Here is a 26,192-nt window from a genome sequence, read left to right on the forward strand (position 1 = left end):
AATTTAATTCCCCTCCTACCATTGTCTCAGCTGAGATGAGCTAACTTGACATAGAGTAGGGATCAGATCTGGGACTTTCGAACTCTGGCGCTAGATGTGTTTGTAGTTTTAAAAGGTAGTAATTATTTTCACTGAGAATTAAATTCTCCATCATAGTTTTTTCTACCTGCCTCAGCTTTAACCTCTGGTTCAAGCTGGCAGGTGAGAGTTCAGTTTACTAAGCGCAAGGGAGCATTGAGGGAAACTATTTGTAATAATATTCTGATTAATATCTACATTTCCATACTAGAATCATAAAGTTCTACAGCACAGAAGGAGGCAATTCAGCTTGTGCTGGCTTTCTGAGAGATCTAGCCACAGTCCCACCTCCTTTTTAAAAGCTAATTTATAGATTCTGCTTCTACCACAGTTTTTGATAGGACATTCTAGCTCGTGGCAACCCCCGCGTTAAAAAAATTACCCTAACCTCGCTCTTTACTGTTTTATTGCCCTCAAATTACCAACTCACCAACCAGTGGGAATAGTTTTTCCCTATTTACCTTATCAACACCCCATATCATTTTGATCACCTCTATCCTATGTTCCTATCCGATCGTCCAGTATTGTAATAAACAAAGAAAAACACTAAGTGAAAACATGTTTTCATTCTCTGTGGCAGTCTGGATTATGACACTATAGTATTTGGCTATCCGATGCAATGAGGCTATTACTGCCAAACTATTGCTCAAAATTCCTCAGTAAATGACTCTTCTTGGCATGGCTTTGCTGGTATTAGTGTTGTGTATTAAGATAGAGAATGATTCCTCGCTTAGAAAGAAAGAATAAAAGAAAGACTTGCATGTATATAGAGCCTTTCACGACCTCAGGACGTCGTGAATGCGCTTTACAGCCATTGAAGTACTTTTGAAGTGCAGTCATTGTTGTAATGTAGGAAATGTGGCAGCCAATTTGCGCACAGCAAGGTCCCACACACAGCAATGTGATAAAGACCAAATAATCTGTTTTAGTGGTGTTGATTGCGAGATAAATATTGGTCAGGACACCGGGGAGGATTCCCCTGCCCTTCTGCGAAATAGTGCCGTGGGATCTTTTACATCCACCTGAGAGGGCAGACAAGGCCTCGGTTTAACCTTCCATCCAAAAGATGGCACCTCCAACTGTGCAGCACTCCCTTAGTATTGCACTGTAAGTGTCAGCCTAGATTTTGTTCTGAAGTCTCTGGGACTTGAACCCACAACCTTCTAACTCAGAGGCGAGAATGCCACCACTGAGCCAAGGCTAACACTTAGACTCAAACATAGTTCAGTTATTTGGTTGTGGTGCAAGACAACAATACCACATTGTCATTCTGAGCTTTAAGCCTAACCTCAAAAGCATCCACTCCTCCACAGCAGCTTCAGGCATTTACTTCATGTCTGGCTCAATACCACAGCAGGCCAATGGATTGACCTAATAAGGTTTCAGAAGAGCCTGCAGCTTTTTAATGTTCTTTTCCACCCTCTTTATTTTCCGTCAAATTTCTCTCCTCCCACTCCTCTACTGAAGATATTCTGAGAAGAGTCTGTTGGCCAATTTCTCTCTGGGCCGTAAGATAAGCGATGTCAACATCGTGACTAAGGCAGGGCAGAGGCTGGCTACTCTGTGACGTGTGGCTCACCTCCTGACGCCTCAAGTCAGGAGTGTAATGGAATACTCACCACCCACCTGGATGGGTGTAGCTGCAGCGACACTCGAGAAGCTCGATACCATTCAGGACAAAGCAGTCTGTTTGATTAGCGCCCCTGCCACTGCGCTGTGGCTGCAGTTTGGACTATCTACAGGATGCACTGAGGCAATCCAATAAGCTTACTTCAACAACACATCCCAGTCGCACAACCTGTCTCACCAAGGTCAAGAGCAGCAACATCATGGGATCACCATCACCGGCAAATTTCCCTCCAAGTCACGCACCATCCTGACTTAGACATATAACGATATCCTAGAACTCCCTAAACACCATTGTGGGAGCGCCATCACGACAAGGACTGCAGCGGTTCAAGTAGGAGGTCCACCAGCTTCTGAGGGCAACTAGGGATGGGCAATAAACATGTCGGCCAGATGCACTCAAATCGCAAGAGCAATTTTTTTTTAAAAGGCAAGACTTTGTAATTGGAAACACTCAACAGAAAACTTGAGGTGTTAGAAAGCAGAGCTGGAGCATGGCATGGTTTGAAACCAATCAGTGGCAAAATAATTTAATCGCCTTTTGCAAAGTCTGGGATCGGTTCTACGATCCAACCTCCTTTTTTTTTAAGGAATGGTTGTCCCTCCACTACTGTAGCCCAAGGGTGATGCCGACACCTTCTGAGTGTCATCAGCCTTGGCTGGATTGTCTGCTTGTGCTGGGGAGGAGGGGTCAAGGCAGGGGTGGTGGGGGGTGCGGAGGGGGGGGGCGCAGGGTGATCGTCTACAGATTCAACCAAGAAACAGTTGTTAGCATCTGTGGTGATGTGTGTAGACCTTAACCCCTCCTCCCCCACCACAAGCAGACAATTCAGCCAAGGTTGGTGACACTGAGGGTGTCGGCATCACCCTTGGGCTGCAGTAGTGGAGGGACAACCATTCTTAAAAATAAGGAGGTTGTATTGAAATCTGGGAACCGGTGCCTCAATAATCTAACTTGAGTGCTTTTTTTTCTCTCTCTCCTCTGACGCTGTTCAAACCACCTTTGTACCACAACAGCTCTTTGATCAAAAGATCCTTTGAAGCATTTCGTAAGGTAGAGGAAATGTTACAATAAAAAGATGTGTATACCTCTGGCATTAAATATGACAACCCACTGAATACCACAGCGCTGATTTATCAGGCTTTCTTTGTGGTGGTATAATACCTGAGTAAACACACTTGAGGCTCTTCAGCTTCTACGGTCTTAATGGGCGAACTTTGCCCCCTGACAATCTGAAAACCTTAGGCAGCTTCAAGTTGCAAAATGTTTAAAAGTGCAACAGATAATTACAAAAACCGCCTTCAGCAAAAAGGAAACAAAAAAGAAAATCTTTATACGCACTATGTCTCCCATTTTTGGAGGATAAAAAAAAGTTGTAAAAATTTTACTGCGTAGAATTCTGGTGCACTTCTCACACAATTACCAGGCCAGAAATCGAGTCCTGGAATTTTGCTTAGAGTACTGTCTAGTCAAGGGGGTCATTTACAACGTGTGCTCGCTGGCCTGAGGCCTTCAACCACATGCAAAACACGGGCCCCTCCTATTGGGCTAGATTTGCTGAGCCCTCACCTGCCGTCAGTGCCTAGTGGCACATTGGCCACGATTTTCCATTGGGCACTGGCGGCACTGCGGAAATCTACCCTATTGTTTCCATTTTTCTAATCTTTTCTACGTTTGTACCATTCCATGGCTGCTGGAAGGCCAGCTGTACCGCTCCCAAGCGCTCATTCCTCCTCTTCGACCCTAGAAATGTGCATCTTCAGACTATTTTACCAAGGAGGGCATCACAGCCCAGCTCAATCCTTTCCTGACCCGATTCTGTACACTCACAGTTTCCAGTAGGGAAGGATCAGTGGATAATGATCAAGAGCGGGAACCCTTCCTGATTTTTTTTTTCTTTTCCCTTTCTTTAGACCAATGGTAGCATCCCAAGTATTGCCCCTTGACTCAGATCAGCCAACCCAGCATAGATCAAGTATCATACCTTGGGCCTTCTAACCTGTGTAGTAGGGCAAGGATTTTCTGTGGCTCTAGGACACTAAGTGGCTCCAACTCCGAGTAGTCAGCCCTTGAAGCAAGGGTAACTCTGTCCTTTTTGCACTTATTATTGCTTATTCACTGGCTTGTCCTGTCTGAAACTGTAGGCCCGGAGTTCGGAAACGGCTGGTGGTGACGTTGCCTCAGAGGTGGATAAATCCTAAATCAGAATGCCAAAATGTGTTAGCATCAGCAATTTGAGATATGCAAATTAAGGCAACATGGATTTAAATTTTATATGTGGCCCTCAAAGCTCCATATTAGCCACAACCATTTCACTTAAGATCTTCGTAGCCAGTTCGTGTGTTAACTACACTATCCAGTTCCATGTTAGTTAGGCAAAATGACAAAAAAAAAGTACTGAACACCCCTGATATTTCTAGATGGTACCAAGGATGAAGGACTTCAGTTACATGGAGAGACTAGAGAAGCTGGGATTGTTCTTGTTAGAACAGAGAAGGTAAAGGGGAGATTTAATAGAGGTGTTCAAAATTCTGAGGGGTTTGGCGAGAGTAGATGGGGAGAAACTGTTTCCACTGGCAGTAGGGTCAGTCACCAGAGGACACAGATTTAAGATAATTGGCATAAGAACCAGGGAGGAGATGAGGAGAATTTTTTTTACACAACGAGTTGTTACGATCTGGAATACATTGCCTGAAAAGGGTGGTGGAAGCAGATTTAATAGTAACTTTCAAAATACTTGAAAAGGAAAAATTTTCTAGGCTATGGGGAAAGAGCAGGGGAGTGGGACTAATTGGATAGCTCTTTCAAATAGCCAGCACAGTAATATTGGGCCGAATGGCCTCCTTCTGTGTTGTATAATTCCATGATAGATTAGTGATTCAATGCCCAATGTGGATCTTAGCTGTACAGAGCAAGGAGGTCCAGGTTTGATCCCTGGCCTGGTCTGAGTTAGCCAGTCCCAACCAGGAGGCAGTAGGGAAGTTGCAATTCGTCTCAGTGTCCCTGGACTAGGGAGGAGGACAAATAATCAGCCAGATCATCATCATTGGCACCATCATCAACAACAACACTTTTTTCAGCATCTTAATGTAGTAAAAGTCTCGAGGTGCTTCACGGAGAAGAGATGGATACCAAGCAATGGTAGAAGAGTTGGATGAGATGAGTGAAAACAGTCAAAAGGGTAGGTTTCGAAGAAGCTTTTAAAGGCAGGGAGAGAAACACCAAGGTGAAGAGGTTTAGGGACAGAGCAGGGCTGAGATGGTTGAAGGCTCTGCCAACACTAATGGAGTGGAGGGAAGGGGCAACGTGTGTGGGGGTATCAGGTGAGGACAGCATTGGGCTTTCCCGAGGTTGAATATGATTTTGAAAAACTCTCGTGTTTTCTCTCATGAAATGTGACATAAGAAGCATGGAGTAAGAAAAGGCCCTTTAAGACCACTTCTTCCACAAATACAATCTGCCCCATCGCGGACTCTAGCCCATATACCTAACCTCCTGAGGGACAAATTTCTCACTGACACCAAAGGCAATCAAGCGAACACTCTGAGGAAGCACAAGACTGGGGGGGAGGGGGCTATCAAAAAGGATGGGGAGAAAATACAAAGTGACATGCCAAAAAAAGCTGTCCATCACATGTTATTTTATGTTATTTTTATTTTATTGTTTTATGTTATTTTGTTTTTTTTATTTTTATATTATTTTATTTTTATTTATTTTATGTTATGTTATTTTACTTCATTGTCAAATCCCCTTTCTCATCAAACGATGTGCGCTGCACAGATTGCTTGCTGTTCTGTTGTGATATCTGATGCGAGTATGGGAATATGAAAGATCAGCAACAAAAAAAAGATTTTAGATATTAAATAAAAGAGGCTGTTCAAACATGCTTACAAGTGAACATCACGGATACTTACCAGTCCTCTGCAATCCATCTTGCTCAAAAATAAATGCTGGTGGTGAGAAGTCAAAACCAGTTTTATAGCCTGATGCACAGGGCCATCTAGTGGTAACGTGGTTTGAGAGGGAGATGTGGAGATCCTATCTTTGTGCTTATTTAGAGTCCGGCCACTCTTCAGGACACAGGGGACAGAAGAGAGTTTGAATGGGGGTTACTGGGTCTGTCCAGGGATACAGCAAAGTCCCTGCCTTTTTGTGTTTGTTTCTGTTTAATCGATTATTTGGAAAAGGGTATTGAAGGGGTACTAGTTGCAATTTATCCAAATACTGCACTTTTGGGCACCAATATTACTCATGCTGGGCTGGATATATTTATACTGTCAACTATTCCTTCTTGTTCAATTTAAAAAATCAATTAAAAAATTCTCACAGGTTTGCTTCATATGTGTCAGTAGAGGGTTTGCAAATGTAATTCTTTTATTCCAAGAATAATATGTTGGATTACAAAAATCCTTTTTAAAAATACATTCCCACTAGGGTAAGTATACTTGTCTCTCTCTATTTCATTGATATGGTCAGTACTTGAATTTTTTTTCTCTTGCTAATAAGCTCCAAATATATCATCCGATATGCACCTCCTCCTCCTCCCTACGTCCTCGCTATGTTGAAATCAAAACTCGTTGTACTGACTCCTACTCTTTACCAAAACCTCACAAGTATGGTACTCATTACCTCCCTCAGTCTTCCCATCCTCCTACAATCTTCAGCCTGTGAAAACGAAACGTGGTGGCTGAAATTCCTCGGGCTTCTCCCGCTCCACCTCCTTAACCTCAGCGGATTTACGCCCACAAACAGGGTTTGCACCGAAGCTATGGCAGCGGAGCGGAAGAAGTGCCAGGGAAATTCATTGCCCCCGCGACACCTTCATTATTACCTCTTGATTTAATCTCGTGTTTTTTCAACCTCGGTGCTGTCTTGTGTCACAGGCCCTTCATTACAACAGTGAATACACTTCAAAAAAGTACTTCAATGGTTGTAAAATGCTTTGGGGATGTCCTGAGGTTGTATAAGGCGCTATAGAAATGCAAGTTCTTTCTTTTCACAATAATAAAAAAATGTTTGAATACAATCTAAAACCCTGAAGATCGGCATGTTCACAAACATAAGATCCTGGAAGTTTCAATAGTGTCCCTGAACAACAGTGAACAGGGATTTTATGCTCATTTTTAATGCTGAACATTGCCAGGCAAATGTGAGAAAGGCGTCCAGCCACCGAATACTTAATATCTTTCATTTGTAATGTAACTAATCTAGTTTATCCTGTCTTCCTTCACACCAACTGAAGTGATAGACAATAGTAACATCAGGCACTGTGCCATGCACTCTCTGTGGAATGGGGAGAGGCTGCAGTGGGGATACAGTCTCCTCATCCCTAGTAAGGATAGGAACAGGAGTAGGCCATTCAGCCCCTCAAGCCTGTTCAATTAGATCATGGCTGATCTGTATCTACCCGCCTTGGTTCCGTAACTCTTAATACCCTTGCCTAACAAAAATCTATCAATCTCAGTTTTGAAATTTTCAAATGACCCCTAACCTCAACAGCTTTTAAGATATATTTGAGGTAGCCCTTTAAAATTTTATATATATTACGTAGAGAGCAACAGAGAGCTGGAAATGATTAATTGGCAGTAATCTCACCATAGGGTTTACATAATAACATAAACCTTGATAATGAAGCTTATAACCATCATCTGCACCCCGAAACAAGATTAATGTTTGGTGATTACACTCGTGTACCCATCACTTTTTACAATATTGAATTTCAAGCTGTCTGAGGCTAGATTTATTTTCTTTCACTCCTTTCACTTTCTGTCCGCTCGGTGCCAAGTGTCACTCACATTCACCGGCAGCCAGGCTGGCATCACTGAAAGGCTCAGATTCTTACACAATCAGTTGCAAGTTTACTGCAATTGAATCTGTTATTGATTGCCGAGAAATTCCGTGGATGTTATAGATATAGGAAAGAGAGAGAACCTGCATATACATAGCAACCTTGCACAACCTAAGGACGTCCCAAAGTGCTTCAGCAGCCAATGAAATACTTCTGAAGTCTCGTCACTGTCGTAATGTAGGCAAATGCGGCAGCCAACTTTTGCACAGCAAGGTCCCACTAACAGCAATGACTTAAATGACCAGATAATCTGTTTCTTTTTTTAGTGGTGTTGGTTGAAGGATAAATATTGGCCAGAACACACATTAAAAAAAATCTTCAGACTTCTTGTTTGTCACACCTATTTCCCGTTGTCACAATTTAATAATACTTTTGTGTCACTGGTAACGCCTAAAGTGTAATGGTAATGCCTACTTCTATTACTTTTAATAGGTAACAGTGTAATGCTGCTATTCAGTCCTCCCACCACCACCGGCAGTGTGATGTGAATCATCCAGGTCCACCGATCATTTTATAACACAGCGAAAAAACATACCATATCCATGGACCAGCCATCAGCAAGGTCATGGGAAAGATATTTATGACGAAATTCTTTGGGTTGTGATCCTGGCAGTAACATTGGGATCATGTCTACTGGTGGCCTCCAGCTCTGACCCTGGAGTCTTACATTTACCCACATTAAAACCCATTTGCCACTCTTTAGCGTATTTACTTAATTGGTCTTGATCCATCTGAATGCTAGCATTCTCTCTTAAACTTATCATTAGACACATAGCTAGGTGTCAGCAATACATGATATAAGGAAACCATGTTGTATTCCCTCTTTGCCACTGCAGCAGTCCTCAAAAGGTTAATATTGCAGGCGTGAAGGATACATCCACCCACCTGACTTAACCAAATAGTTTGTTACCACAATCCTCGCGTCGATGTTTACTTGTTACTAAGAAATAAAGTCAATCACAAAAACAAATATATTAAACTTAATACGCGGAACTTAGCAAAATGTGAAAAACTACTGCAGTGATTTACTAGAGTAGTGACAGTCTGTTGTGGGGAACCCAGTGCCCCAGTTATAAACTTCAGTAGTAGCAGAAATCTCGTACTGATAGGAATTGAATTATTGCTATGGATGTGCGTTTTAACTGTTAATGGATAACTGAAATGATAAACTGATTGGAAAGACGTTAATTTAAGATTCATCTGGTGAAAGGAACTTTTCTTGACAAGTGCACCTCACATAATAATGATGTTTTGTGACGGTTTCTTACGATACAGTACTTTTTGTCAAATAAGCTGCACTGTTCTGAAATCTAATGGTGCATCAATTGCAGGCTTGCAAACCAGAAATTTATGCATTGGAAAATTAGACAGGTTGGAAAATGGCAGTAGGTGTTCAAGTCTGCATTGATTTGTAGGGTTTTGCTTTCCTTTTTGTTCAGGTTGAGACTCACACTTTATAAGGTATATTCTCCTCTTCCCCTTTCTTGATGCGCCCTGCACCTCCGTAACATCACCCGTCTCTGCCCGTGCCTCAGCTCATCTGCTGTTGAAACCCTCATCTATGCTTTTGTTACCTCAAAACCCAACTATTCCAATGCTCTCCTGGCTGGCCTCCCACCTTGCACCCTCCTTAAACTTGAACTCATCTAAAACTCTGCTGCCCATATCCTAACTTGCACCAAGTCCCACTCACCCACCAACCCTGTGCTCGCTGATCTACATTGGCTCCTGATCCAGCAATGCCTCGATTTTAAAATGATCATCCTTGTTTTCAAATCCCTCCATGGCCTCGCCCCTCCCTATCTCTGTGACCTCCTCCAGCCCTACAACCCTCAGAGATCTCTGCGCTCCTCCAATTCTGGTCTTTTGCGCATCCCCGATTTTCATCGCTCCAGCAATGGCAGCTGTGCCTTCAGCTGCCTAAGCCCTAATCTCTGGAATTCCTTCCCTAAACCTCTCCGCCTCTACCTCTCCTCCTTTAAGACGCTCCTTAAAACCTACCTCTTTGACCAAGCTTTTGGTCACCTACCCTAATATCTCCTTATGTGGCTCGGTATCAAATTTTGTTTGATAATCGTTCCTGTGAAGCACCTTGGGACATTTTACTATGTTATAGGTGCTGTATAAATGCTAGTTGTTGTTGTGTCACACACACACTACCTTTGGGCAAAAGAACAGACAGGAGACCTGTTCCCTGCCAATGCTTCCTGCTAAAGCCATTTGACTTTTCACCTCTTCCCATATCTAGATTCCCATGCGACTTCCCAGGTATAGAAACTTGTCCCCCAATACTTCTCCTCACCATCAATACCTGTGTTTAATTACAGTAGATAATTATAAAACAGTAAAAGCCTGCTCAGTGTTCAGATCAGGTGACATGGAGTAGGGTTTTTTGATGACACCTCTTTGAAGCACCCTGTTTTTCTACATTAAAGTCTCTATCTAAGTTGTTGTAGTATCCAATGGAGACATCCGTGTGGTGCTCAGAACTGGACCACGAAGTGCAGAAGCAGAGACTGAATGTTTTTCGAACATGATATGAAAGGAAGGCTTTCGGTATCAAGTATGTCAGCCATAACTCAGTGGTAACACTCTCGCCTCTGAGTCAGAAGGTTGTGGGTTCAGGCCCCACTCCAGAGACTTAAGCACAAAATCTAGGCTCACGCTTCAGTGTGTCGGAGGTGCCGTCTTTCGGATGAGACGCTAAACCGAAACCTCGTTACCTCCTCAGGTGGATGTAAAAGATACCATGGTATTATTTCAAAGAAGAGCAGGGGAGTTCTCCCCTGTGTCTTGGCCAATATTTAATCCTCAACCAACATCATAAAACAGATTATCTGTTCATTATCACATTGCTATTTGTGGGAACTTGCTGCGCGTAAATTGGCTGCTGCATTTCCTACATTACAACAGTGACTACTCTTCCAAAATATTTTATCGGCTGTAAAGCGATTTGTAATGCCCTGAGGTTGTGAAAGGCGCTGTATAAATGCAGGTTATTTTTTTTCTTTATCAGCTGAAGGATAAAGTGACCAGAATGTGACTAAAGTAACGAGGGGTGGTGTAGTAACATATTGCGAGAAGGTTCCGATGTAACTGTGAAAAGGGTCCGATGGACCGGGCATGTGTGCTGTACCGCAGACGGTCAGTGCCGCTGAGAAAAGACTAAGTGGATGGCCAAAGCTGAGACGATGGGACTCTACAGAGAAAGACCTGAATAGAAGAATAAAAAGAGGCAGGTGGCTGCAGGAACTGGAAGAGGGGAGAGTGCAATGGTGAGGGATTGTGACATCTACAATTAGCCATGATTTTGCCAACTCACTGGGTGTGGTTGGAGGGGACGGTTTTATTCCATTTTCACTCCAGGTTTTATTTCCCTGTAATAGATGTCACGGCTGACATTGATAGCTAGCGCAGTCCATATAGGGTCAGCACTTGAGGGTTGAATTTCCACGGGGGTTCTCCTCATGGAAATTCAACCCCTAAGCGATTACATCACGATCATTAACCCTCAGCGTGGACATTAACATATATCATTAATACACTACATACAGGCCATAGGCATCCACAATGAGAGCTACTGTCAACTGCATACAATTCTTGTCGCTGTGACATAAGGGGGTATTCAAGCTGCCGAAGCGGGGCACAGGACAGTAACTAGGCTGATCCCCAGTGTTAGAGGGGTGAGCCCCAGTGCTAGCGGGGTGAGCTATGAGGAAAGAATAGGTAAGGTAGGATTCTTCAGCCTTGAAAAGAGATATATCAAGAGCGGATTTTATGAAACCATATATGATATTTAACAGAATTGAGAAAATAAACCTGGAACAATACTTTCAAATACACCAGCGCACCAGGACAAGAGGGCATAAGTTCAAGGTTGTGAAGGGCATGTTTGTATAGAGGGGGATCAACCAGAGGACCACCTTGTAAAAAGGGAAGTTGAAGCCAAAAGGCCAGATTTGTTAAAGAAGCAGCTAAGTGTTATAATGGGAATACAGGTTGACATTCTGGAAGGATGAGATCAAATGGCCAAAGAGCCTCCTTCAGTCAAACCTACCTTGTGATCTTATGAAGAAAAAAAAGTTCAAAACTGAAATTCACAACCTACATACTTAACAATAACACACCCCCTCTTATTTCTGGGTTCAGCTAACAGTTATAAACCATGCAAGCAGTTCCCAGACTCCAGCCGGTAACGCTTTGTAACCATTCGCTAAGGGTTTACAAGAGCTCTGAAACCAACTGTGAGGTGAATAGTGGGTACAGACCCATAACCATAACTTGGCATAACAATTGGGGCACCAATGGGCTGCATCACCCCGTCGCCAACCATATCCTAATTCATACAAGCCAACGTAAATACTTTACAGAATATAAATGGGAGATTGCACTCCGCTGCATAACTTTCCTATTGCAGCAAAAACACACATTCCAGGTGACTTTTGGACAGTGACTATGACTCCCAGCGTATCAAAAATAGAAAAAAAAAACATTCTGCCAGGACTAAACTGGATTTGTCCAGGCAGTGGCTTTTTGACTTTTCCAGCTCAACGACTCTTGTCTACCCTGCAGAATCACGCTGTGCCAGGCAGCTCCCAGTTTATGGGCTTAGGTTTAGGATGAATGGCTGGAGAGGTTCAGCTGTGTCCAACTCAGCGGATCCGCATGAGACCCCCTCAGTGTTTGGACTCTGAGCCGCACTAACAACCTCCGTGCTTGATGATTACCCAGACATGATGCATTCTCCTGCTCATCTTTATGACTGCATTTATAATTAACTAAAATGATAAGGTTTTACTTAAAGAGACAGTGCACTACTAAATAGGTCTTAAAAGGGTTGGCTTTTAAAGAAATCAGGAAATACTACACACAATGATTTTGTGTTTAGTTTTAATAATCCATAAATTCCAAAAGGATTGAAGCAAATCCAAGGCTTAAAATAATAAATGTCCCATACAATCTTCTATTTTCACTCCTTTAAATAACACATATTTTCCTTTTGTAAATTCTGACTATGAATTACAAAAGTGGTACTGTCTCTTTAAAAAACCTAACTCTCCTCTTTCAGGTGTCAAAGCATTGGATTAAAGTTCATAAAGGTTCATATGTACAATGATATGCAAATCAACTTCAGGACACATCAAAATAAAATGGACCAGAGTGTGAAGAAAAAAACAATGCAATATTTTGGTAATGTTTTAAATTGAAGCTTTTATTTAATCAGGGTGTAGGTAATAGAATATCTTTACTAGGGGCCAAATTTCCAATTTTAAGGTATTCCTTTTTAAGACTTGTTTTCCCTTTCCTCCTAAGTCTCCTTGCATTAAACAACACGTCAGGCCAAGAGGGTGGCAGGCAGTCTGGTCCCAGGCCTCTTGACAGTATTTTTCTATAGCCAACCACACCAGAGACTTGAGCACAAATATTTAGGTTGGCACTTCAGTGCAGGACTGAGGGAGCACTGCACTGTCGGAGGTATCGTCCTTCAAATGAGACATTAAACCGAGGCCCCATCTGCTCTCTCAGGTGGACGTAACAGATCCCATGGCACTATTTCGAAGAAGAATAGGGGAGTTCTCCCAATATTTCCTGGCCAATATTTATCCCTCAACCAACATCACTAAAACAGAATATCTGGTCATTATCACATTGCTGTTTGTGGGATCTTGCTGTGTGCAAATTAGATGCCGCGTTTCCTATGTTACAACAGTGACTACACTTCCAAAGTACTTAAAGTGCTTTGGGACATCCTGAGGTCATGAAAGACACATTATAAATGCAAGGCTTTCTTTCTTTTACATATGAGCACTGAGCACAAATTAGTGTTTCAACAATTATTTTTGCTGAAAGGCTCCAATATGTTTGCATTAAAGTATCCTTTTTTAAATTAAAAAAACAATGCCACAAAAAGCATTTTTAACACCTGAAAATCGACGGGCCATTTTAAAATTTGAGCTCAAAGCGTGACGGACTGGCAGCATGAAGACTTTTGTTTCCATCTCAATGAAGCCAATGGGGCAGGTGGCTAGGGCAAAGCAGGCAGCTCCCCACAGAACAGAAAGAAAATTCAGACAAAGCAGTTACTCCAAGGCAGTGTCCCCCTCCTCACCGTGGTGGTTGAAGAGCAACACTGAGGGAGGCCTGGAGAAGGTTATCTGCCTGCCCTCTTGACAAGGGACATGAATTTCAAAACCCAACGGAGCATCAGCACGTTATGCACTGGGTCACACAGCCTCTGGCTGCAGCTGGTTTGTCTTTGAATAATGTTTCTGTGATATTTTTGTTTCCAACAAACATTATGGGATTTTGCTATTGTTATTCCTACTATACAGTGAACAGGCACTTTGGGTTCAATAGCTCTCGTCCGATTTCCAGTTCAAGCAAGGCCACAGTGCTGTAGCAAGGAATAGGTTCTTTTAATCATTTTCTTGTACCATCATCACGGCACTTGCACATCTGTGTGATGATACCTCATTGCTCACAGTGCATTGCTCTGCTTTTCTGGCCGTCAAAATTTAATGAAAGCTTCAAATAAATTACATTTGAAACTCAAAAATCCAAGGGTAACTGGGTGGCACATTGGGTTAACACATTGTCCTTTCACCTCTGAGAGTTTGGTCCTGGATATTTCCATAAGGGCGTTATCTCCATTGCAGATTGGGAATTGCTCAGAACTAATTCTTACACTGTTGGAAGGTAATGAAACACATTTTTAAAAATTGAGTTATTTTTACAGTCTGACAGATGTGCAAGTGACATCATGCTAACCTGCCTCAGGGCCCTTCCCCCACCATACTAATGTGAACAAAGGAATGGGAGTAGGACATTCAGCCCCTTGAGCCTGTTCCGCCATTCAATTAGATCATGGCTGATCTATACCTCAACACCAGTAGGGATGGGCAATAAATGCTGGCCTTGCCAGCGACGCCCACATCCCATGAACGAATAAAAAAAAACTTCGGTTGGGCTCCAAACCTTGGAACGAAAATCAGAAACTTATCACGTAGAGATCCGCAGTGTGAACTTTCACCCTGCCGCTGCCTGGCACGGCCGTCCATAACTGATGAAGTGCCCTGCTCAGTAACTAGAGCCTGGGCTGTACAGTAACGTGGCACAATGCCACTTTGTAGAGCTAGGGTATAAATACGTCTTGGGCGGTAGTGCAGAACGGGCAATGGCGAATCGGCCGCCCGTTTTGCGCTCCATCCGATTTTCTTCTCCACTGACTTTGGAAAAGAAAATCGGGCAGAGGGTAAAGTGGGCGGCCAATTCGCTAGCATCGGTTTTGCACTGCTGTCCAAGAGAAATCTATATCCCATAGACTCTGTTGTAAATTGGATAGCCAGGCGGTGAAGGATAAAATACTACAGCCTGGTCTTCAGTTGCTTTCAAGCCTTTGGTCATAGAGATTCCCCTTACACATACACTACCCCCTAGATAAACTCTTTTATAAAAAGGATACAAGCAATTCCCCAATTGACACACACCACCTGAATACAATTAACACTAATTGATATAAATCACGATACAATTAGCAGAGTCTACCTAACGTACCCTTTCAGATCCTCTATAAAAGTCACCAACTCAGTGGGAAGATAAGTTCCTTGATTCCTTGCAGTTTTCATCCCTCCATCTACTGTGCCCCTGCACCCCAAAACCAGGGCCCTATGACATTAAAGATTTTATTTTAAGAAGTCATGGTAGGTGTAGATAATCCCGGCTCCACCTTTTCAAAACAGACTGGAGACTGGGGACAGGCAACAAGCTGATAAGCTGTACAATTTTGATAATGCAACAAGGCTTAGATTCTAACCCAAACCTATCTTTCTGATCCATTTTAAGAATTCTATATTATGAGAAAGAATGTATTTATTATCTGTAACACCTCTGTCTTTGTGTACAATTAATCATCTTAAGAAAAGCAATAAATTGTAATTGGTTCTGTCATATCTTTACTTAAATAGGAAGTGTTAAAACACTGTTTGCTCTTCACTAATGACATGGGAGGTTTTACTATCTGAGATGTGACCTTTGAACTGATCAAATGCTTGACTCAATGACCTTTTAATCCCTCAAGGGCTATCCACAAAGTTCTCGACATGCCTAGGTTCTGCACTACCTGGGTTGTTATGCACTACCTTGGGTTAGAATCAATATTTAAAACTCTGATGATGTTTCAATGGAGGGAAATCATCACTGTTTAGAAAAAAAACCCTGCTGGATATCATTTTTGTCACAATGGTATTGTGTTCAATAGGTATGATGATCGCTTCTGCTATGAACAATGCTGCATCATTGCTAAACGCGAAGGGCCTAAAATTCCTGGGCGGGGAGAGGGTTGGAGGGCTTCAACTGGCACCTTCTTGTTTGACATGACTCAGATCATGAGCTAAGCAGATGGGCGATGGGCTCTGAAAATTCCTCAGAGGTTCAGCCGGTCTCCTACAGGAGACTGGTGAAACTTTCAGGAAAATAGCGGAGACACAGTTGTACCAGGTCTCTGCTGATTCCGGGAATTTCCTGGCTGCCTTGTGAGGGGTGGAACCTGCATCCGCCCTTTAGAAGGCAAAGGAAAGCCATGAGGTCGACTCCTTTCGCCAGGAGATCCACTCCTTAAGCTAGACCGAGACCTGGCCCATGCACTGGCATCAACAAGAGCTCACGTGGGCCCTTACAGTGGGGTTCAGGGCAGGTATGTGGACTGCACCTCCAAAGAGAGAAATTTACGAAAATGTATAAAAACAGATCAGCCCCCTTGTAAAGGGCCGACGGGAACCATGGCTAGGATTGGGGTGGGGAAGTGGCTGCGCAACCCTCCTCCCACTGGCAGGCAGGCGGGTGCCTGAGAAATGCCCAATATGTGCCCTCACATTGACCCCGCAATGGCGTCAGTGGTGAAGGGCACCAACGGTTAGACCTGGAATGCAATCTGTGGATTTCTGACTCCATGGTACCCGTGATCTGCCTCTCCGTGATAATACACAGTAGGGTCTTGAATCTTGAAGATACTTTGCACACCAGGTATTTTGCTTTACATAAAACCAAAAAGTGTCATCTTCTATCTTCATTGGCCAAGTATTTCATCTTTGAAACCATTACCTACCGCATTATCACAAGACCTGGGCTATCTAAAGAGATAACCAAATCACAGACTTAATGACAGTTGTCTACTCCAGCCCTAAAGATTGCAACAGTAGTTCCACCATTGAAACAATATAACAAGGTCTTATTCTGTAATATTCCATTTTATAATGTTATCTCATATCACTCCCGAAGTAATACAAAGATAGCAGTTTTTCAGATTCATAATCAAATTTGGCATTGTGTAAAGACTTGTTGTTGCGCAAATCACAAGACCAGATGTTAATCGGTTCAATCTTCTATTTTTTTTATTTTTGAGGTTTTGTTCCTTTTTTTTGCACCAGTGTCTGCAGCTAACACCATCAGACATGGCACAAACTGGTCACATGCAAAGTAAAGCTCTTTCTTCCCTACAATGTACCTCAACCCCAACACCACATGAGTATCCACTTCTGCATTAATGTGACTTTTCCATCTTCTACTCTGCATCTGAAAATGACCAATTTGTGCTGAATTAATTATAGGCAATTGTATCCTCTGTACCATTATTGCTACACCAACAACTTGCATTTACATGATTCCTTTAATGTAAATACACCTGCCAAAGGCACTTCACAAATAGCCATCCATTGCCAGAACTGGCTTGACCACATCTATCTCGACTGGGCCTCAATCCTCTGCCAAAACCACGTAGCAATCTAGGATTAAGATCAAGGAGGACATTCCCACTAAACTCCTGCCTGTATCCTACCATTGATGCCCATGCTTTCAGCTGTCCAGGCCCCATACTCTGGAATTCTCTCCCTAAACCCCTCTGACTTTCCACCAGAGGTAGGACTGGGGTAATGGGTGAACGGGACTTAGCGATGGGACAGGATATGCTTGGCAGAGTTTTAGACAAGTTGGAGTTTGTGGAGAGTGAAGGATGGGAGATCAGCAAAAAGAACATTGGAATAGTGAAGTGGCAAAGGCATCTATAAAAGTTTCAGCAACGGAGGGGCTGAGGTAGAACAATGTTGAGCAGGTGGAAGTAAATAGTCTTGGTTACAGATAAAATGTGGGGTTTAAAGCTTAGCTCAGGGTCGAATAGGATGCCAAGATTGCGAATGGTCTGGCTCAGCCTGAAAAAGTGGCTGGACAGGGACCTGTAGTCAGTGGCAAAGGAGTGGAGATTGATTGTGGTGGAGGCTGAAGACAATGGCTTCAGTCATCCCGATGTTGAGCTGGAGGAAGCTGTAACTCATCCAAGACTTGTTTTATTCTTAGCTTGATTTACTTTTGCAGACAGGAGATTATGGGAGAGACTTTCAGGTTGAGCGGCGAACGGGCAAGATATCAGCAGAGTGCCCACAATGCCCAACGAGGCAGTCAGGAGGCCCCCAACTACTTTCAGGTGAAATTAACAATTTTGCGGCGAGCTGCAGGCTCCACTGGAGCTCGCCATCTGTTCAGGAGCAAAATCGGCCGATTACCGCACTTAGCTGGCAGGCAGGTAAGGGCTGATGGTGGGGGGAAGCAATTATTGGGAGTGGGGTGAGATCAGTTGGGCAGTGGGCCGGAAGATTTCTGTGGGTTTTTGGAAGAGCACTCCTCCTGGCCCCAAAAAACATTTTTTTAAAAACTGACCTTTTGGGAGAGGCCTCCAGTGGCCCCTTCAAGGACCGTTGGTTAGACCTCTCAACGGCTGGAGAAAGTGGTACTGGCACGTGCCATCCATTTCTCCTTGAAAGTTGTAATCGGGATCCTACAACTGGCGTAGGACCCTGATTTGCATATTTAAACAGCTTCTCGCCTATTTTGAGCTGGAGTGCTGAGGCCCATTGACAGGGCTGCCCAAAAGTTGATTCAGGCAGGCAAACGGATGCACAATGTCCCCACCAGATTTTCAACTGCGGGTCACCCGTTTTTCAGGAAAGAAAGGGGCAGCCGGAAATTGAAAGTCTCCCCCCCCCCATGTTAATTGGATAGGGCCAAGATGAAACAAATAATGCATAGTCTGTGGAAGGAACAGATTTGATGGGCCAACGGCCTTTCCTCAGTCCACGATTGTAGCATCCTATCTATGGTAAGCCTTTACCATTTGCTCTGATAAGGTGGATCTCTGAGGAAAAATGCAAAGACCATTACAATGTAAAATGGTCTGCAAGCATGGAGGCAGCCAAAGGGTTGAGAGAAGCGATGGAGAGGTCGAGCTGCGTATCAGCAGCATACATGTGAAAGCTGAGCCCATGCCGATAGAATAACAGATAATGGCATGACAGATAAAAGATACAGATAGAATATCTATGGAACGTGATCTTTCTTTACCTTTTGGAACCATGGGAGGCAACTGGCCAGGCTGCATAATGTTGCACAAAAGGTTAGGAAGATCATCTGGAGTTTTACCCTCAGCTTGATTTAACATTTGGGGCTGGAACTTTCCACGGGAGATTATATTAGTTAAGTAGAGCCCATGACAGAGCAGGTTGCACATGGTCTGTGGAAGGAACAGTCTTGAGGGGCCAAATGGCCTTTTCTTGTTCCATGTTTTCTTATGTTCTTTTGACTGTAGCTTCCTTTCACCGAGAAGGCCTTCACCATTTGCTTTGATGAAGTGGATCTCTGACGAAAATGCAAAGTTCAGCTATGAGCATTACACCGTAAATATTAAATTGGGATTCAGATGCTGCATTACTTCTACAATTTAACATTTAACATTCAAACAGGTTTGATATTTCTACAGGTATTAAATTAGAATTTTCTTCAAATCCCTATTTGTGCATTTTTATGAACCTCTCCTGACTATGCAACATTCCCTGGCTCCCACCTCTTTGTCAACATTATACATCTTAAACCAGTTGTCTTCTTTGACATGACATTCAGTCAATAGCCCTTGAGCATGCTATGAAGTACAGTGCAGCAGCCCAAATTAGTAAGCTTAGAAACTCACCATATGGTGAATTATAGGCATAAACTTACACCCATGGTACAGTGTGTTAGAGCTGTATCACAGTCTCACTTGAATTAGGCCTTGTTTCAGGCCTAAGGTTGCCACTTTTTTTCAGATCCAAAAGCAAACAAAGGGTGGATGGTTGCTTGAGTTCTGATGCTTTTTTTTGATGAAAATTTCAATAACTACTGCCTCCAATACCTCAGACACAAAAGTGAGGGGGCGAAAAAGGGAAAGAACAGAGAAATTCTTGAGTAGCTCGGTGCAAGAGTGTAGCTAGGCTATAAAGTGCAGCTTAAGACTAAAGAGTACCCCGTCTCTCCTATCGGTTTATCAGCAATAAATCAGTCTTTTGATAAGATAATTATCTTCTCCTTGAACACAACTACTACACAGTGTTGTTTGGAATGTATTATTTGGAAACAGTATACAGAAACAGAAGATTGTACTATAAAAGTTCATCTATGGGTGCGGTGCTGCAGGCAAGCATTTTCTGGAGGCAATTAACCTTCTCAAAGCATCATGTGATACTAAGCAACATTGGATCGTGTATTTATATAATGTTTCTTTAAAAAACGGCACAGGAAATCTGGGGAGACCAGGGATCAAATCTAGTATCATCCTGTCTGTATAGCATAGGCCCACATCGAGTAGTGCATTTAAATCTTTGCATGATCTTGCAAAGGACAGTGTTCCAACTCATATTCGTGGACAATCTCAAATCCAATGAGTAACAGAAACTTCTCCTTATTCATCCTTGGAGTACCAGAGCCCCTAGTGGCCACAGTACAAACTACCTGTATGTTAAAAATGTTCATCTCTGAAAGATTTTTTATCTTGTGTGCCTGTGATAACCAGGGTGAGGGATGGTCCTGCCAAAACTTTCTCTACCCAGCAACACCGAGGACTCTCATAGTCACTGGTCAGGTTCATGCTCTTCTGTACCCACTCTATCACAGCTAATTTTGAACCACCAGTTCATAAAGTATCAGTGTGCAGCAGCACAAAGAGGAAGGGCCATGGGTCCAATCGCTAACTTCTCTCATCACAAGATCATACGATAATTACAGATGATGAAGGTTATTCGGCCCATCTTAATCCAGAGAAATTCTAATCCCCGCACCCCCCCCTGCAATTGTAGCATCTAGTTGTTACTTCAATGATTCCAGAACTTTTGCCTCCACTCCTCTATCTGGACATTTATTCTGCACATTGATCAGCCTTTGGGTGAAGAAGAATTTCCTGGTATCAGTCCTAAAATTACCTTTTACTATGTCCCCCTAGTTCTACTCCCGCAGTTTAACTTAAAGTAATATTCCAGGTTAACGTTTTCTATACCGGTAACTATCTTATATCCCTCTATAAGATCATCTCCTTTCCAGGCTGAAAAGCCTGAGTTTCTCCAGTCTTTCCTCATAACTCAGACCCCTGACACTGGGGATCAGTCTCATGCTTTTTCTCTGCACTGCCTCCAGCACTTGAATGTCTCTCTCATTTCTTGGAGACCAGAACTGGGCGCAGTGTTCAAGGTGCAATCTGACCAGAGCACTATAAACATTGATCATTACTTGCTCTGGCCTATATGCTACTGTTTTGGCTATATCACCTATTACTATAAAATACAAGTCCGGTACATTAATAAAACCATTCTGCCTTTAATTTAGACAAATTTATCACCACAGAAGCAAAATGCTTCAAACAGACAGTTCCACTGCAGTAGAGTGACATTTCACTCCTGATTATGCCAAATTAAGGAGATTTTACCCACAGGATGCCTAGTTACAGGTTAATTTCTATCAGAAATCCATCAAAATTCAGTAAAAAAAATTGGTTAATAAGTAAATGCCTGGCACTGGGAAGCACTGTATTGGCAGATATGAACTTTGAGGTGTGTACTCTACAGTCAGCTCCTAGAATTGATTGATCTGTTTGCCAATTGATGCATTTACTTCTCAGGAGTATTGATGAGATTCAAACTCTAGCATGTCTGAGGTGGGGGTGGAAAGTGAGTCTGTCCTTAAAATGCAGACTGTTCTTATTGTCTGAGACTCTGGAATCAAGCAAAGTTTCTTAACGGTGCAGTCAGCTTTATGGGCAAGCAGACCGAACATTAGTATAAAGCTTAGGCAGGGACCTTAACCATCCCTAGTTGAATGTGCATTGAGACAAATGAGCAAACAAGCAATACCATACACATTAGTCAGGGCCTCTTGTCACTAAGAGGGAGTATTTCTGCTATGCGCTACTGATTGAGAAATCATAACCGTGTGCACAAAAAACATGTTTGCAACTCAGCTATCAATAGTGAACAGTAGAAGTCTTTCTCCTACATAAGGAAGGTTGATGACACATGGTAAAGCCTAGCTCTAGTAGTTGCAATACTGATCCTTAAGTATTGAATAAAGCAATGATGGCCCATCTATTACTTTCACACATACTCTGCAATCATGCTGTGTGATATTTCCTCAGCCAAAATCTCATATTCCTCATTACAAAGTGTCTGAAAGTCCTACAGTGCCCAACAGTCTTACGCGCATAACAACAGTGACCTTACAATGCAATCCGTTCTACGTGAAACACGTCGGGACATTTCTGAGAGATGTGATAAGGCATTATATAAATGCAAGTTGTTTCTTTCTCTTTCTTGAACAACCTTCCATCACTTGATTGTCCATCAAGCGTTTCAACTAAAAGTCTGTTCAGGAGATGTTATAAAGTACAAAGCCAGCTCCCCTTAAACAAACTGATTGGTAATCCCAAGCAGTTAAACCCAAGCTTCCAACGCCCCCTTTTTACAGAGGCCAGGATCCACTTGTGGATTTTCCAATTTGCTGGGTTACACAGGCATAAGTCTCCTACTCACTCGCAAGTTGTGCTATCTGAACACAACAGTGGAACCAGAACTATAGGCCAGAGCAGTTTTTGCTGGGTAGCAATTGCCTGCTTTCTTTCATTCAGACCACTTAGTGGGAGAGGGGAAGCGCACGGGGGATAATTTTGACTTTGTGCGATAATGTAAAACGGGCGATAGTGAATGGACAGCCCGTTTTACATCTCTCCCGATTTTTATCTCCATTGACTTCATCACACAAAGTCAAAATTACCCCCACTACTGCCTCTTGTTTCTTTCAGGTTGGGGTAATCCAATCGCATCCACTACTTTGTCCCACTGTCCATAATCAAACTGAGGAGCAGTTAGCTCTGCGTGCTGATCCTTTTATATAAGAGGTATCCTGAATGGGCTTTTCACAATAGTGGGAGTAGTTCAAAGTCCTATGAATCATATGGTCCCTAGCCTACTTATTGATGCCACGTCCTCTCCATGATGGGGCTCTTTTCAGTCTGTGCAGTGTCAAAAAAGGACTTTCACCCAAACAACCTGCTTTCAGCTATACAGAGACCTTTGTAAGAAAGAACTTATCACATCTCTCAAAAACATCCAAATAGTTCACATAGAATGTATGACTATTATTACGCAGGTAGATACAGCAACCATTTTAGAAACAGCAAAGTCCCGGAAACAGAATGAGATGTGACAGTTCATCTTTTTTTGCGGCGTTGTTTGAGGGAGGAATGTTGGCCAGGACACCAGGAGAACTCCTTGCCCTACTTCTTATCGTGCCATGGGATCTTTAACATCCACCCGAACTAGCAGACAGGGCCTGGGGGAGGGAGTGGTTGGAGCTTACCTTTGCGTCTTTTGTTCCGGCCTGCAAGGAGCGCAAGAACCATCTGCCACATTTTCCTTTGCGTTGCTCGGCCCAATTCCGAATTTGGTGAGTCAGTGCTCTGCACTGCTAACTAATCCCTCCACTGTAATTAGGGACCTGTTATTATGCCCACTATTGACAGCATCACCACGACTCTTGGAAGCATAGATGATGTGGATGGTGACAGCTGTGCCATGATCACCACCCTGCGACTGGAATTCCTTGTAGGAACCTACTGCCCCTTCCATCTAGAATTAGTTGGCATTGAATTCCTCTTCACCCAGGCCTGATGCTCTTCAGTGACTTTCAATCCGGACAGCAGGAAGTAATAAAATAATTTTTTTCCTTCCCATGCTACTAGCATCGCACATCGAAGCACGAGCACTAATTGTTTTGAATATAGTAGCAGACTCTTACTGCTAACAGCAAGAAGGTGTGCCTCCTGCTATGGGATAAAACCCATATAGGACTCATGTCAGTGGGAGGGTTATGATGTTAGGCCTTTACTTAAGGCTGTAACATATCAGACAGCTTGGCCTCCCTTTCAGAGGTCTACATAGCAAGAACCCCCTTAAACACTGCAGCACTATGCATAGAGCTACAGGCTGACACAAGAGGCAACGTGTGATCTCCTCTACATAGTCGGCATTGTAAGAACATGACCCTACCTAGCTCCTTCCCAAGCTAAACATGGCACCCCTTGAATATTCTACCCAATACACCCAACAACCCCCCACCCCCAGCCATGGCCACAATCAACAAACACCCTGATCTTCAAGCATGCAACACCATTCCACTGCATACAACTATGTCAACAGACCCACTATAACAGTATATGCTCTCGCAAGTAGCTTGTAAACAAAATGTACACCTCCACCCAAATACAATAGGGTAAGAATTCTTAAAAAATACTGTAATAAAAATCTTTACAAACAAACCGTGTATAAGTATACTTCCTGGGATGACTCACCCTGCCAATAGGAGTGTTCAGATCTGATCATCCAATAAAGGTTTGAATGGCTACAAAGCCAATAAAATGGAGGGAAGTGAAACTCCAATCATTCGATTGGGTGCTATAATTTAAATCTGATAGGGTTTCTCTACTGTGAGGAGCACAGATTTTGTACTGAAGTTTAGTCAGAGGTTTGTTGTTATTCCACACCAGAACGATGGAAGGGAAACAATTCAAGAATTCATGGGCTTCAAATTTTACAGATGGTCTCCTGAAAGGATATCATTTCTTTCTCTTTAAATAGACTTTGATCCAAAGTTAAGAAGAGAAAAGAAGTGCAAAGTGCAAAACCTTCATCACAATGATGGCGAGAATGGATTCAGGGTCCGACAAATGTTTTGTTCAGCAGTTTGAATTGTCCTAATTCTTTTGCCTTTCTCCATTTTCATTTTCCTTTGATTATGAATACTGAAAATTAAGTATTGTCCCTTCACTAACACAAACACCCATTGATATCTCCATCAACTACCTAATTCTGACACATTAGTTTTTCCATTCCTTCTCCTTTGAGAAATTGATTACAATCTAATTATCCATAATCTTACTTCCAACCAGCCCTGTAATCTAATAATTCGTGATACGGAAAACTACCAGAAGAGCTGCGACCAGGAGAATTTGTGCTACATTTACATAACATAAGAAAACATGCAACCAGAAAAGGCCTTTCAGCCCATCAATATCATTCCTGCCACAGGCACCGTCATGGTCTCTACCCAACTCATTTGCTCTCCTGATGGAGGTGACTCACCAGAGGGAACAATTCCAAGAAGATAAAGCTCTGTGAAATTTCTCCCTGACCCTCCAGAACTCCAACAGATCAGGATAACATGATAACCAACATTAGTCAACCCTGACCAGTTGTGATCCATTGTCCCAACAACATACTTCACAAAACTTAACATTGGCTAATACTGTACATTGGAAAATGTATATATATTTTATCTGCCAATTCTCTAAAAATCCAAATATTATTTAAACATAGTAAATGTGGCTGTAGGACCTAGATTTTCTACATATCACAGATTTGGTGACACACATCTAGAGTGATATACCTTACCTCCTATAAATCCAGAACTTTTTAGTACACCAGTGTCCAGCAGTTTCTATGTGGAGTGAAGCCCAGGGCAGACACTTTCTTCTAAACTTGTCACATGTCAGTCACAAAGATTTCAAGACCTTGCCAGTGTAGAATCAATAAAATAAGTTTAAAGGTGTAATCACCTGGTTAACAAATAACAGCAACATCTACTCATTACCTCATGCAAGCACAATATTAATCATTTGTAATTGCCAGTTTCTGGTTCCCTTCATGTCTGCACAGCTACTGGGGTGCATTAATCTAGAGACCGTTTTCAGCCATCTTTGTTTTATTCTAAATCTTTCATTTTTCACTTTTATTCTCTCCTCTCCTCGAAGTTCACCCTGCACCACACACCATGCTTCTACACAATGCCACCTTTTAAAAGGCTGTTAGAAGGAAGTCTTTGTGCAGGTAGATCACAGGCTTTGGCCTGTGCAAGATCAGGCTGTGATAGAGTCATTAGCAGTTAATTTGTAAGCATTGCACTCCTATTTTGGTTGTTTTATTTCCCCAATCGTCTCCCCTTCTACCCTTGAAGGCGTTGAATAATGCTGGGGTACTGACCCACCGATGGAAGCAGCCCTCTGATACCTCATCCGTGGCCATTCTTCCTAGGTGAGCCCAGACTGTGAGTATCAGAGAGGACATCACAACCAAACCTGATCTAGCCCCGTATGTCCAAACTTTCCATCACAGTTCACCTCCATTTCAACATTTCACAAGCTGGGACAATGCGAAAATTAAGTACTTTTGACCTATTTCAGATGATTTAAATATGACCCATCTCACATGCAGGGAACAGATGACCGCACAGTCCTTTCACCTC

The 26,192-nt window shown here is 42.8% G+C and overlaps 1 long non-coding RNA gene across 1 annotated transcript in view; it reads right to left on the reverse strand.

Moving 5' to 3' along the window:
- Positions 1-25,437, reverse strand: part of LOC137344986 (uncharacterized) — a 51,740-nt gene extending 26,303 nt beyond the window's left edge. The window contains exon 1 of the long non-coding RNA XR_010968525.1: positions 25,343-25,437. This is a non-coding gene — a long non-coding RNA (uncharacterized lncRNA). The remainder of the gene's footprint in view (positions 1-25,342) is intronic.
- Between the last annotated feature and the right edge of the window lie 755 nt (positions 25,438-26,192).

The sequence above is a fragment of the Heptranchias perlo genome, chromosome 28 (assembly GCF_035084215.1).
Source record: "Heptranchias perlo isolate sHepPer1 chromosome 28, sHepPer1.hap1, whole genome shotgun sequence".
Classification (NCBI taxonomy): Eukaryota; Metazoa; Chordata; class Chondrichthyes; order Hexanchiformes; family Hexanchidae; genus Heptranchias; species Heptranchias perlo.